Source organism: Canis lupus, chromosome 34, assembly GCF_003254725.2.
Source record: "Canis lupus dingo isolate Sandy chromosome 34, ASM325472v2, whole genome shotgun sequence".
Taxonomy (NCBI): Eukaryota; Metazoa; Chordata; class Mammalia; order Carnivora; family Canidae; genus Canis; species Canis lupus.
In genome coordinates, this window is record NC_064276.1 from 33110400 (window position 1) to 33125956 (window position 15557).

The 15557-nt window shown below is 38.4% G+C and overlaps 1 protein-coding gene across 2 annotated transcripts in view; it reads left to right on the plus strand.

Moving 5' to 3' along the window:
- Nucleotides 1-15557, plus strand: part of LOC112645926 (uncharacterized) — a 548956-nt gene that overhangs the window by 993 nt on the left and 532406 nt on the right. The window lies entirely within an intron of this gene.

Sequence of the window (15557 nt, forward strand, 5' to 3'; positions counted from 1 at the left end):
TAGGCGATCCCTGGATGGCTCAGCGGTTCAGCACCTGCCTTTGGCCCAGGGCGTGATCCTGGAGTCCTGGGATCGAGTCCCGCGTCGGGCTCCGGGCATGGCACCTGCTTCTCCCTCTGTCTGTCTGTCTGTCTCTCCTCTCTGTCTCTGTCTATCATGAATAAATAAATTAAAAAAAAGGAGCTCCTCATTTATTCATCACATTTCCCTCAGGATATTCTGTGTGTGGCACTGAGCCAGGAGCTGAGTGAACTCTCAAGGAACTACAGTCTGAGGCTGTGGATAAAGGGAGGTGGCCACGACTCTTCCATCCTTGTACTCTGGCTGAGTGTGACGTGAGGCACTGGGAGGGACATTGCCTCCTGTGGCCAGTCCACTCTCCTGAGAATATTGGTCTGAGTTAGGGATGGTAGGACCCCTGGGTGAGAGGCCAGGCATGGTGTTGGCCTGAAGTATGTGAGGACGTTTCAGTGTCTTCAGCAGGTCAGACCGGAGTCAGCGAGCCTCCTGAGTGAGGCGAACCCCCTACAAAGTTGACTACTCTGCTGTTGTGCCGACCACGCTATTCCCTATGTGACTGTTGATGACACCTCTTATTTGAATTCATAGAAAGAGGAGAGTATTGGAAAGAACAGGGAAGTAAGATAACGGAAAACATATTTGTTTCATTCACTCAAAAATATTCCTTGAGCACCTACCAGACAATATGCTCTAGGCTGGAATTACGATGGAGTCGGGAGAGGAAAGGTGCCTGCCCAAAAGAACTTTCGTTTCAGAGAGAAAGACCAGCAGTTCAACAGTCATACTTCCATCGGGCGAGTAGAGGTCCACAACTCTGCTGAGAGGTCAGGGCCTCTTCCTGGGGGAAGTGATGGTAAGACGTAGCTGGAAGATAGATAGGTTGGCAGTAGCCAGGTGCAGGAAACAGGGCAGAAGAATTTCCTAAGTAGAGGAAACAGCATGTGAGGAGGCTATAGAGTTATGAGTCTGGTGCTTTCCAGGACCTGAAAGAGGTTTGCTTAGGCTGGAATATGGAGAGTGCTGTCCCTCCAACTAGGTGGGGATGAAACTGGGATATGAGGAAAACAACTCTGATCTGAGGCCATAAATAAGATGGATTTGGATACAGGGAGGGCAGGAGAGGAACTAGAATCAGGATAGTCCTTTGGGAAGTTGCGTTGTTGAGACCACTGGCCTGGAAACAGAAATGGAGAAATGAGTGGGTGGAAGAAGAGACCCATTTGCTAAAGAACAGCTGCTGGACTGAACAATTCCTTGGAAGGTCCTGGAAGGGTACTCATTTGAGAAGGATCTCCATAAAGTGATGAAAATAAACTGAATTTACAAAGGAAGAAATTCTATTTATTTATTTATTTATTTATTTATTTATTTATTTATTTATTTATTTATTTAAAGATTTTTACCTTGTCAAGTAATTTCTATACCCAAAGTGGGGCTGGAACCTACAACCCCGAGATCAACAGTTGCATGCTCCACCGACCCAGCCAGCTAGGTGCCCCCAAAGGGAGAAATTTTACTTTTAACTTTTTAAATTTTTAAAAATCTCTAATCTGTTTTATTCATACATTTTTATATTTATGTATCAGGTCATTTTTCTTTTTTTCCCCCCCAAATTTTCATTTAAATTCTAGTTAGTCAACATATAGTATAATATTGGGGTAGAATTTAGAATAGAATTTAGTGGTTCACCACTTACAAAGAACACCCAGGGCTCGGCATAACAGGTGCCCTCCTGAATGCCCATCACCCATTGAGCTCAGCCCCCACCTAGCTCCCTCCATCAACCGAAGGGAGAAATTTTAGAGGACAGGAGCGGGGAAGTCAATGAAGGAGACACCAAGAGGTACACAGCACCTAAGGGAGAACTCAATGCTTTTGTGTCAAGGGCTGTTAGTTAGAAGGGAGTGTTTACAAAAAGTAGATCGAACTCTAAGTTTCCTTGGATAAATGCTCTTTTCAATCCAATCAATTGGGTACATTTTAGGCTTACACAGAAGGAACTCCAGAGTGGTGTTTGTGGCTGGCCAAAGGATACCTGCTAAGTCATAGAGGCTGTTTTTCTAGCAGCTTTAGAGCTGATTTAGTCTATTTCATTTTATTACCAGTTTGTGAATACAGATGCTCCACGTTTCCCCTATTCTGCTTAAGGTCACATAGCAAGAGGCGTTCACGTGCCTTAGTAGAGTAGTTCCCCAGCAAATCAGGGGAGACTTGAATCTTACCTGAAAGGCTTCTGGCAATAAATTTCAAGAGAAGTGCGCGGAAATGTAGTTCTGTGGGTACACGTTTGAATTCTGAAAGAGATGAAAGATTCTGTGAAAATGCAGCGCGCTGGATGTTAGGAAATGGGGTTGCCCGAAAGAGCACAGCCAAGGCCTGGTGCGGGTTCTCTGCTGACCCCCAGGTGCGGCCAGGACGCTGGGCGCAGCCTGCTCCATAGGCAATCCGGGGCGCGGCGGGGGGCGCCTCCCGCCTGCTGCTCTCCCCTCGCAATTCAAGGTTTCCTGGGCCTGCGATGTCCTGTCTGCTTCAGCATTAATACTGCCGGAGAGAAGAAGCTTGGGACCTTTAAAACAAGCCTATCTTGGGTTACTATGATTTGGCTCTGGTTTCATTTTTCTCAGTGGTCAAAGAATGTTGTTTCCAGCCAGAATATCCTTCCTATGTGTCCTTCAAACAACTGATTTATGGTTGCTATGGGAACTGGGTTATCAAATTTTGAAAATTAGTATATTTTAGGCCCTGGAGATTACAACACTGTGTGTGTGTGTTTCTTCCATTTGGGAAAGGAAGGAATATAGTCTTTTTCATCTACTGTCATTAAATAAAGTGAAACTTGATTTTTTTTTTTTTTGTTTTGTTTTTGAGTTGTGAGTGTGTGATGTAGCAGGTTTCACTCATTCATTCACATTTAAAAGCGCGTCTTCACTATCTCATTCCCCTAGACACAAAGCAACAAAAATGCTGGGGAAGAGGGAGGTTCCTTTGATGTGATTATAGCTCTTTTCAAAGTTTCCTTTTTTTTTTTTTCTTCTTTTAATGAGAAGTTAACTGTTTTCCCATGGTCACAGAATAAGTAGGTTCTCTGTGTCTCTCTTGCTTTTGCTCTTTTTCTGCATATATAAATGGAGAGATACACTGTGTGTGTGTGTGTATGTCACCTTATGAGGACTTTTGAAGATTTGATTACACACAATTTTGCTTTCCATCTCCCACTCTGGAATGCTGTATGCTGGGGTTTAGGGTTGGTGGAGCGGGCGAATAGGTATGGACACCAGCTTCCCTGAGATTCTCTTAAAAACAATATAAGATCCTTTTTGCTTCCAAAGTCCTGTCATTGGTTTCCTTCCAAGGATGAGGACATTTTGCATTTGCTTATTGTTTCTTCCTGCCCTTACTACCGCAGGGTATTGTGTCCAGCAACCATAGGGAACTCTGGATTTCTGTTTCTTTGATTGATTGGGATCATCCCCTCTTCCAGTTGTCCCCTCACACCCTGATTCCTTGACTCCTTCACTCCTCAGCACCTTTGATACGTGTTCTTCATACTTCATAAGAAGTATGAATATCTTCTTAACATCCAGCCTCAGGGAAGTGGGGACATCACACTATTGAATATACCCTCCACTTTATACTTCCATGTTTTTTTTTTTTTTTTTTTAAGCTGTGGGCAAAAGGTTATTTTTCAAAAGCGATTGCTATGTTTTGTCCATTTAGGTCCTAGCCAGTAGTCATTCTTCATTCCTCAGAAGTTGCCACCTGCATTTTAATTTCAGAACCCTGTATAACTCATTTTTCATTAAACTCATTCTTTGCCTTTCAAAGTGCATAGACTCCTCTCTAGTTTGCACATTAGATCCAAACCTGTGAGCTCTACCTTCGAAATGTATCTAGACTTTGACCTCTACTTGCCACCTTCACTGTAGTTACCCTAGTCCAAACCATTATCATATCCTAGCTGAGTTATTAATGTAGCCTCCCAACTGGACACCCTATTTATATCCTTGCCCTTTTTCTCCACCGTGTCCCTGGAGTGAATCTGTTAAAATATAAGTCAGATAATGTTAATTCTATGCTCAAAACCTTTTCTTGACTCCCACCTCACTGAGAGAAAAGCCAGTGTCTTTACTGTGGCCCACCAAGCCTTATATGATCAAGCACCCACCTGCTCCCCACAGCCTATTTCTCTGAACTCTCTAACATGTTTACCCTCCTCTACACACTCTTGCAAGGAATTTTGCCTCACGGCTTCGGAATGTATTCTTTCTGCCTAGGATGTTTTCCCCCTAGACATATATACCGCTCCCTCCCTCATCAGGTCTTTGCTCAAATGTCATTTTCTCAGTGAAGCTTTCCAAGATCTTGACCTTTCTTCTCCCCTTTTCTTATTCCATGTTTTCCATACCACTTACAATGATCTCATATATTACATATTTTGCTGATGTCATTTATTTATTATCCATTTCCTGCATTAGGATGTAGACTCCATTAAGGTAGGGCATTTTGTCCATTTTGTTTATTGCTGTATGCCCCGCATTTGGAAACGTACCTAGCAGGCAGTAGTTGCTAATAAATACTGTTGTTGAATAAATTGTTGAATAAATAAATGAGTTTCATGTTGTCACATTAACATTAATTATATTGCTACATCGCTTTGCATATTCTCCACAGTGGTATCGATTTCTTTTGAAAAAAGCTATTCCATTCCTATTCAAGTGTTGATGACGTATTAATCTCCAAACAATGGCACCTAACACCAGGCACTAGGATACGAAGATGTGTAAGTGGAGGGAGGAGTCAGGTGGTTAGAGTATTTGGTGGTGAGTGCTTTGGTGGAGGTGAGCTCAGGTGGCCTTGGGAGAAAAGTACAGCTGTTTACACAGAATCAATCGTACGCCAGGCACCATTCCTTTCTTGATTTTCTAATGAGGAAACCCAGCTTCAGTGAGGTAACATAAATTTCCAAGATCCTACTACCACCTGCAGGTTAGAATGTTCAGACTGGCTCAGTATGGTTCTAAAGCCCCAGCTATAATAGATGCCAATTTGTCTCTTTATGGAGAGGCGTGTTGATCACTACGAATGCCTGTTTGCTTCTTTGCTGGAAGTCCTGGATGTAGGTGACAATGTGTGATTTTAGGAGATTTTAGCTTAAAGACCTTTAAGAGAGAAGAGGTTATGTAAATGTGGATGTTTGAATAAATGTATGTTTATTTAAATACTCCATCAGATGGGGTAACAACTTAAGGTGTTTTTGTCTTATGTTTCTGTGTTCAGTGTCCCTGAAAATGAGGATAACAAATTTTTTTTTTAAGATTTTATTTATTCAGAGAGAGAGAGAGAGAGGCAGAGACACACAGAGGGAGAAGCAGGCTCCATGCAGGGGGCCCGACATGGGACTCGATCCCAGGTCTCCAGGATCACACCCCGGGCTGAAGGCAGCACTAAACTGCTGAGCCAGGAAAACAAATCTATAGGAAAAAATCCACAATTCAATCTAGTCTCTTTTAAGTCTCCAGCTAACATTGCAGGAGTTGGAGACAAAGAAAAATTGTCTGATATTTGTGAACCATCCATGCAGAACTGAACAGTAACAAGATTCAGGAAAAAAAAAAAGGTTTCAAAAGTGGAAATACTGATTACATGTGAAGGAAGTAAAAAAAAAAAAAAGGATTCATAATTAGAATCCATAGATTATAATTAACTAAGTGCTTTCACAAACATTAATTATCACAAAACTCAGCGAGCTAGAGAGTTATAATCCCATTTTACAGATGAGGAACCTTTGGAGAAGTTAAGATAACAGTGAACTTGATCAAGTTACACAAATCTTCCAGTGTACCACGTTCTTTTCAGAATATCAGATTTTTGTGTCATTAAGCCTATGTAGGACTCTGACTTATGTCCTCCATTCACATTATCTACAGAAATAGTTGCATATTATTTGTTTCATATCTTTGTTTTTCCTGTTCCAAGATGCTTTGGTAGACGATTTGATAAGATTCTAAAATATGTTGAACCAAATTTTATATTTTGTTTTCTTCTTCCATTTGTAAGATTGTATTATACCTCTCTGTCTCACTGAGTGACTAGAAGTGCTTTAGAAGAGATAATCTCCAGCAAAATCCAGATAAGCACAACTATTTTATGAATTTAGAAAAGGTTTATATATTTATTTATTTATGAGTTCTGTCTTGCATATCATGACCTTTCAAAGGTTTGTGGTTAAACCCAGGATAACACAGTTCTAATGTTATTTGCCCCAGAAGCTATTAGTATGAGATTTAGAGATGACAGGAAATAGATGTAGTCTTTGCAGATAAATGTTAGTAATATGAAGTAACATATATTAATATGAAAAATGACAATTTCCTTAAAAATATCAAGTGAACTTTTGATGTAAAGTTAATACATCAGGCCTCCAGGGACAGCAGAGAATAGACAGGAAGTCATGTTTCACACCTGTATACTTAAAACATCCAAGTCTGATTTCCCTCCAGCATTACCAATTATATTGATTATAGTTCTTAGTTTTCTTTGCACTTCAACCAAGTTTACAGACAATTCAAAGTAGTTAGATGATCGATCTGTGTATATTTGCAGATTGATTGCATTTATCACAAACCACAATGGAAAAAGTTGTCATAAAGGTCTCGATTAAATAATATACAAACTGCCATGGACAAACTTCTCATAGTTGAATTTTGGCTGAATACACTGGGCTGCGATTTTTCATTTCATATTGATTGGACAGCCTAGTGATTGCAGATGGGGGCTGAAAATCGCTCTCTAGAGAAACTCCATCCATACTGTGTATGTGCAAGTGTGTTTATCTGGGAAGCAAGGGTGAGAGTGCTGGAAAGGTTCATGAATTAACTATTGATCTAGAATCTGGAATTCACTCAAGATGATCTTTGAGGAGCACAAGAGCCTCTGTGAAGATGACAAAATGACATAATCTGAAACACCGGCTACAGTTACTGGTAATTAGTACTACTGGAGTAACCCACACACACTCTTCATTGGTGAGTGCAGAACTAGATTTCTACTTCTGGTGTTAAAAGACAAGAACAATGTTCAGGCCCTTTATGGTGTCGGCAATCCTCTATAGGGAAGCTCCTTACGTGTAAAGGAATCATCCAAAATATGAAGAAATACCATCAGCAGGATGGTATATTCATAACTGCCTTGTTTCCAAAAAAGAGAAACTGAGGGCAGCAGCATAGGAATGTGATGCAAGCACTGGACGGAATTGTTGCAGACATTGAAAGTCAGGAAGCCTCAACAGCATGGAAACTGCTTGGATATGATGCAAGGTGAAAACTAATGTTATGCAGTTAAAATTGTAGGTAGCTTACTGTTGTATTTGGTTTTAAATATGCATTAAAAGTAGATTTGTGGAGAAATAGTATTCATTTGATAACTCTTACGATAAAGTGCCACAGATGGGAAAACCAAGGCTCAGTGCAGTGAAGAAGCTTGTTCTGTTCACATGGTTGCTCACGGACCGAGCGGACCAGGTGGCAGGGTTGTTTGCCTCCAAAGCCATGCCTTTAACATTTTGCTAAACTTGTAATACTGCTTTTACATTTAAAACACACTTATAGATTATAAGGGAAATTAAGGAAAAATCCAGAATAGTATCCATAAAAATGGGCTATTCTTTGAGTTAATTCGTTCAACTTTGATTTTCTTTCCACCTTCATCCTGCCCCTATAGTTCTTCATTAATTTTTCCCTTTCCTTTCTCTTCTTTTCCTCTTCTCTTCTCCTTCCCCATACTTTTGTGGGGGAGGAAAAGGTTTCTTCAACTCTCTTAGGGTCCTTGGCTGGGCCTGAAAATTAGACTGACAAAGATAACCAGGAGAAAAGCACACACATTTATTTATTATCAGTTTTATGTGATATAAGGACTTTCATAAGGAAGAGAAGTCCCAGAGAAATGCTTAGAGCTGAGTTTTTATGCTAGGTTTGATAAAAAGTAGATATTTATGGGAAGATATGGTAGGACAAAGAGTATGAGGTAAATGTAATAAATTGGGAGAAACTTGGTTAAGGACCATGTGTGCCCATCCTTCTTGGTTTCCTGCATCTAGGAGATAAAGATGCTCCTTTTCTCTGGGCAAAGGAAGGGCACCTTCATGTGATGATCTTAAGGGCTGCTTCAGGGCAGAAGGGAAGGTGGGGGGTCAGGTCAGAGAGACCTTCCTGCTTCTTTTGTTTTCTCTCTTTTAGCTTGAAATATTCAAATACCAATGTGCCATATATGGGGGTAGTGCATTTTAAACCCCATCACTTTCAATTTTCAGGCAGCAAGAATCATATTTCTAACTACACTGTATTTTGGTGCAAAATCAAATCACCCAGTCTCCCCCTCCTGTTCCTGACTGGTCTTCTCCCAACTTTGACATTCCCTCTTGGATATCCCAGCTGTCTCAGTTTATTTCTTTTTGGTCGAGACCCCTGGAAATAGCCAAGGGAACTTCAGAGCCCCTTTGGGTCTCATGTATTTTAAATCTGAGCAATTGGAAATTTCTATTCCTGCTCTTTAGCTCTGATTTTAGGAGTTGTGTTTCTTGAGGGTAATGAGTGTATGGAGCAAATGTTAACTGTTTCTGGAGAATTCATACTAATTTGGCCCTTTAAAAGTTTAAAGCAGGAAGACTATTTTCCCTGGCCTCCCAGGGGTAGTGGGTAAAGGTGGAAGATGCTGGTGTTTATCTCATGTTTTTAATTAACATGTTTGTTTTTAGGGTGTCTTTTCTTCTCTGACATTTCTCCCTCTGGACTCAGCAAGTTTTTGAATCGCTGGTTCTCCTGCCATGAGAACATCCTTTGTGAGAGGCCCTAGAGATGTTAAGAGACCCTGGAGATCTCAAGAGATGTTAATTAGTAGAAGTAAATAAATGGCCTGTTTATTTGTATGCGCATTTTAATGCCGTCCTTTCCTTTTTTAAATTAAGAAGTAGAAAATGTGCTTGTGTTTAAATGTAGTGTAAAGTTTCCCATATTCCTTTGGGTGCTGGTGTATTTTCTCTGGTCGCAGAAAATATGTTCAAAAGAGTTTTTATCTCTTGAGAATGTCCCTCCTCCATTTTATTGCCTTATATTGCCACCCCTGCCCTTGCACAAAATGATGTTTGAATAATAATAATATTTTATAATCTGTTATAGTAACCATACTTACTTATTTCCAACAATTACAAAGGGCTAGAGTTGAAGAAACAGAGGTGTGGGAATTGACCATCATTTGCATAAAACTCTTTTGACTCGAAATTGTAAAAATTAGAGTGACTGAGCAGGAAGGAACCTTTACAATGTCTTCCCCATTCTTATCTTCAGGCAGCCTCACACTTAAATAGCTCAAGAAAATGAAATACTGTCTTATTTAGGAAGCCATTAAAATTGTTTTCAAAACTTTACCTGGTATCCTTTTAAAATATAAGTCATGCTATTATAACTTTCTTATTAATATTTTACTTAATCTCTTGCAGCAGAATTCAAGCGTCTTATTTTATAGGCTGTTTCACAGGAGCAATATAGAATAGTGGTTAAGAGCAGGGACCTTGGAGTTAGACCACCTGGGGTCAAATTGTGGCTTTGCCACTTATTACTGCAGGAGCCTGGGTAAGATACTTAACTTCATTTGGTCGTAGTGTTCTCATCTGTAACAATGGGTGATACTAGTTTTGAGAATTTAGTGAGGTATTATACATTCTTAGATACTTAGAATAGTGCCTGATATATAGTATGCACTAAATGATGATGATTAGATTTACCATTAAAAGAGGAAAATGATCTTCAGACTGTGAAGGATAGAACAATAGTTGAGAGGGAATTAAATCTCAAGATGTCAGGGGGTAGTAAGAAAGCCCCAGTGAGGTTTTCAATCCTAGAATAATGACATTACAGATTACTGAAATGCTGTGTATGTTATGATAGAACCATTTTTTGGTAATCTTTCTAAAAGCTTGGAGATATTTATGAAGACAGGCAAGAAATAAGTAGGGAGCCTGACATGGGACTTGATCCCATGTCTCCAGGACCATAGCCTAGGCTGAAGGCGGCGCTAAACCGCTGAGCCACCTGGGCTGCCCAGAAATATTTTCAGAAGGCATCCAACAAAAGCTAATGATAATGTGGGCATGATGGGGCAGTATTGACTTAATTATAATATTGTTAGCTGGGTTTACAGATCTGTACCAGTACAATTACAGTGTTAGTTAATGGCTCATGAACAATTATTATTCCATCAGGAATTTGAAGGAGTTTACAATTAGAATACTTATAATGAAAGAAATAAGTTGTATGTAAAAGTAGAAGTTGGTGCTATGGTGCAACAAAACTCAAGTGTGAGACTTAAGGTCTAACATGTACGTTACCTACTGAACCACAGACTTAGCTCTGAGGTCCTTGGTAGCCAAGATGACAAAGGAGATATGATCAATTTTGTTTCTGTTATTATCCAAAAGAAGTAAGTAAATAGGTTTCTCAAGGGTTCCTAGTACTGATTTTTAAGAGATTTATCATATGAGACCATAAATAATGAACACTGATTTCATAGGCAATTGCTTCAATAATATTTTTTGAAGCAAATGCTCTTTTTAAAAGCAGTCTTAAGAAAAAAAAATCTAGAGGTGTTTAAGAGTCAGTTCAGCAAAGGCACTCTTATGAAAAACTAAGCTAATTTGGTCTGTATATGTAAACTTCATGTGGTCTCATTTGATCCAAAGTATAATTTAGAGATTGCCTATTATATCCTTCAACAATGTTCTTTAAAGTCACTTCTTCCAGCCAGAGTTTGAGAGGAGCTGGATAGTGGGTTCTAGTTCAAAAAAAAGAACAGAGAGGTAGGAATATGTTTAGTTGGGTGTTTTTTGAACAGGACCAGTATGCTTTAGAAATCAGTTAGGAAGCTAGTGAAGTCAGCTTCCTAAGAGGAAAATTATAGTATGTTTCTATACTGAGTCATGAAGCTCTGAGTTCATTAGAGGTACCTTGGGGCACTTGGTTGAGTGAGAGTGGGGAGGGAAGGGAAAGACTTGAGGGGGTAAGATTAAGGGGTTCAGCCTTACTTATTTTTTATACATTGAGGCTCTGCAAAGGACTGAAGGACAAGCAGTAAAAGAAATTATTTTGCTTAAGTTTTTGAAAAACTACTATTTTGCATGGTCATAGTGATTTTGGTCTAATTACTCATCATGGCAATATAAAATCCACAATAAACTCTTGTGGATTGATTGATTTTAAGAAGAGCTTTCTAGCTGAGTGAATTAGTTGCACAGTGTACCACCTGGAAGGAATGTGGAAATGGGCAAATGGAAGAAAGAGTTCCAAAGATACTGATTTTAGTTTCAGAGTAATTAATATTAATCCATAATCTATTATTTTTTACTTTGGATAGAAAACAGAACACATTATATATTCCTAAACCAATCTAGGGTTCTGGGTTCTTAGACCAATCTAGGAAAATGAAAATAAAATCATGTTTTAGCATACAGGAAAATAATTATTTATAAAATTTGTTTGGAAATGGTGAATGCATCCAATTTAGCCGATTATTTACTATAAACTTAGGATACTAAAACACAGCCTTTCTCCACACACCAATAGAGATTACAGTTGATCTTGAACAATGTAGGGGTTAGGGGCACCTCTTCCCCTTACCTCCCACCCACAGTGAAAAATCCATATATAACTTGATTTTCAGAAAACTTCACTACTGATAGCCTACTGTTGACTAGAAGCCTTGCTGATAACATAAACAGTTGATTGACACATATTTTGTAAGTTATGAATGTTATGTACTGTGTTCTTATGATACAGTAAGCTAGAGAAAAGAAAATGTTAAGAAAATCGTAAGGAGGAGAAAATACATGTCTATACTATATTTATCAAAAAAATTCACATGTAAGTGGACTCATGCAGTTCAAACCTGTGTTGTTCAGGAATGAATTGTCTTTGTTCTGCTTTGATAACCTTTCTTTCGGTGTATAAAAATGCAAGTTTTTAAGAGTATCAGTAATTAGGTGGCTGTACTGCTATCATGCACCTGAGGTCACACCTGGTTCCTGACCTTAAAATTCAAGACAATTCGAAGTGGATAAAAGTGATCTCTAATCTGTTCTGAAATGGCAAAATATAGGTAAGTAGAGATCAGGCCTCTTTCTCAATCCCTTCTCTGTTCTTAAAATAGAGCTTCTGCATATCTTTAGACAGAAGATTGGTCATATTTTAGAGAGTGTTTTGTCCCTCCTTCAGCTTTTATATCTCTAATCCTACAATTTTAGTTAGGATAGGGTCAGCATTGATTTATTATATAAACCAGGACACCTTTGAGTATGGAAATGGTTAATGACAGGGCAACAAGCAAAAATGAAAGAAATTCTCTTGGGCAAACTTCATGTATCATCTCCCAAAGCCTGGGTAGAAATAGATAAAGAAATCCTAGTGTGCCAAGGGTTAGGGAGATGGAAAAATTGTTGATTAAAATTAGGAAAATAAAACACATTCACTAATGACCATTTTGAATATCTAAAAATATAAATAATAAAATCTAAATCACTTGTAAACCTACTTCCTAGAGATTACCATTGTTAATATTTGACTTTGCATATAGAATCTTCATGCATAAGAACATATATCTTTCTTGCATTCTTTTTAAAAAAGTCAAGATCTTATTTAATCATTGCTTTGTATCTGTTGTTTTACTTGACTTTAATCATAAACATTTCCCCATGTGAAATATTATTTAAAAATATGCTCTTTTAGAGTTGTAGAGTATTTTATCTGTAGTTGTACTATAACTTATCAATGTTTCCCTATCATTGGTATTTTGACTTATTTCTTTTTTTTAGCATTGTAAAATACTATAAACATCTTTGTACCTTAATTTTTTTTGTACCTCAATTTTTAAGTGGAATTCTCATAATTTCTTAAGAATAAATTCCCAGGGCAGCCCCTGTGGCGCAGCGGTTTAGCGCTGCCTGCAGCTCAGGGTTTGATCATGGAGACCTAGGATCAAGTCTCACATCAGGCTCCTTGCATGGAGCCTGCTTCTCCCTCTGCCTGTGTCTCTGCCTCTCTCTCTCTCTCTCTCTCTCTCTCTCTCTCTCTCTGTGTCTCTCATTAATAAATAAATAAAATCTTTAAAAAAAAAAGAATAAATTCCCAGAAGTAGAATTACTGAGTCACATTTTAGAGGCTCTTGATATATGTGTGTGTAATTTAAGTTTTCTTTCTTTCTCTTTCTTTCTCTCTTTTCTTTTCTTTCTTTCTTTTCTTTTTTCTTCTTTCTTTCTTTCTTTCTTTCTTTCTTTCTTTCTTTCTTTCTTCTTTCTTTTCTTTCTTTCTTTCTTTCTTTCTTTCTTTCTTTCTTTCTTTCTCTTCTCTTCTTTCTTTCTTTCTTTCTTTCTTTCTTTCTTTCTTTCTTTCTTTCTTTCTTCTTTCTCCTTTCTTTCTTTCTCTAACTTGTCCATCTTTCAAAGTATAGCACCTAAAAATACCTCTAGTAATATATTAGATTTCCCTGAAAAGTTGACTTTTTAAAAACATAACATGTATATATTTCCAGTGCCTAAAATGGAAAAAAGAAATGTGTGTATGTATGCATGCATGCATATGTATGTATGTATGTGTGTGTATACATTCCCCCAGACAGATATATCTCATAAATTGCTATGTGGCAATTATTACTTATGAGTAGAAAATAATTACTGAGATAAACTTTGCTTTATTAACTTCGGAGAAATCATAAAATCTTTTATTTTTATCTCAGTATTTTTACAAAATGACAAGCAGTGTGACTGGGGTTGGTTATGAAAATACAAAAATGTGCAGAAGTTTCTTACATGTTCAAGCAGGTTGAAAAATGAAGGGGAATTAGGCTTCTAAGGAAGTGTTCAGCTGGTACTTTAGACTTAAGTGCCAATCGGGTGGAGTATGTGATATGATGGTCAGAATATCAGGGCTTCTAACTTTCATGAACCTTCCAAACAGACTAAGTGGGCAGTCTAATGTATGAGAGCAACATTAAGTTGGGAGTGTTCTCTTTGCTTAGTTGCAGAAGATAAATCAGGTTATTTTTCAGGAGCTTGAGCCTGTTTGACTGGCATTATTCTTTATTGAAAAGATGGACAGACAATTTACAGGAGCTCATCCTCAGGGGGCTACTGTGATCAAAACTCAGGAAGTGAATGAAACATGCACTACATTCTAATGGATTGCAGGAGCTCTAAGCAGATCTTCAACTGCCCATTAATGATTATTATTTGTTTTTTAATTTATGGGTGCCATCTGCCAAGTTTCTTCTCACTCAATTCTAAATAATCTGCTGAGAAAAATTCAGTTCTAGGTAGCTTTGTTTTATTCCTCCAATTGAAGGAAGAGAATTGGATAGTCCACCATTCTGAAAGAATCCATAAATAGCCATGTTACGTCCGAGGCACATAAAACAAGAAAGCTTCTAGATATGGTTAGAGAACCTCCATAGTTCTTTTCACAGACTTCTCTGAGTGCGTCCTCTCACCTTCTCTCCGTGAGGCTTATATCGTGTCTAGGGTTGTGTGGGACAGAGCCTTTAGACTCAGGTGAGTGAACTCTCTATTAGGGCTTGGTTGGTATATAATATAATTAATCGAACACTTTGAGTGTGCTACTAAAACATGTAAATCCTCTAAGCTAATAAGCTCTTTTGGATTTCTCCATTAAAATCATGCATATCTTAAGATGAGTTGGCCACACTACTGTAGTGTGTGGAAGTTGGATTAGCAACCACAATTCACCAAGCTTAGAGCTGACTCTTTCAATCCTTCATAGACTTCCAAAATAGGAGCCATCAGCTCATACAAGATAACTGTGCAGACAGGATAAAAGAAATTGGATGTCATTGGCAGAGACAAATTTTGACGTATTCTATATTTTGACTGGATAAATAATATAAATGGCAATATTGTTCAAGAGCAAAGCAAAGTAATATCAAGAGTTTCTTGGGACAGCCCTTGAACTGGGGGTCTATAATTCCCCCTAATTCTACAGAGGAAAATTATTGTACTCCACATGCACTAAGGTTAGAAAAAGGAGAGAAAACTGCAGTGTGAGAAATTTAGGTTGGGTATAAGGAATTATATTCTGGTAGAGAAAGAGTTACAGGAGAGGCAATGCAGGCCTCAAAGTAGGGTGGAAGAGCTGTGAGCATACCTGGCCTCGGAATATATTATAGTACAAGTCTTTAGAGAGCTGCCGGCAAAGGTTATGTGAAAGAAGTAGACAAGCCGTGGCTATAAAGAATTTGCAGGACTTGTTAGAAAGTAAGAGGGACAGCAAATAATCACTCCTAGGCAAAAAAAAAAAGAAAATCATCTTGGGGGCAGCTGAAGAATGGAGGTGCCAATGCACATCAAAATATAAAGGAGGCACCAAAGGAACTGTATACACAAGCAAACACACTGTGGAAAAAGGATAAAGAAAGGAGGGGAATTAGGACACTGGCTTGCTGGGTTTATAGAAAAGAGTTGGTGTTTGTCAAAACGTTTTGGT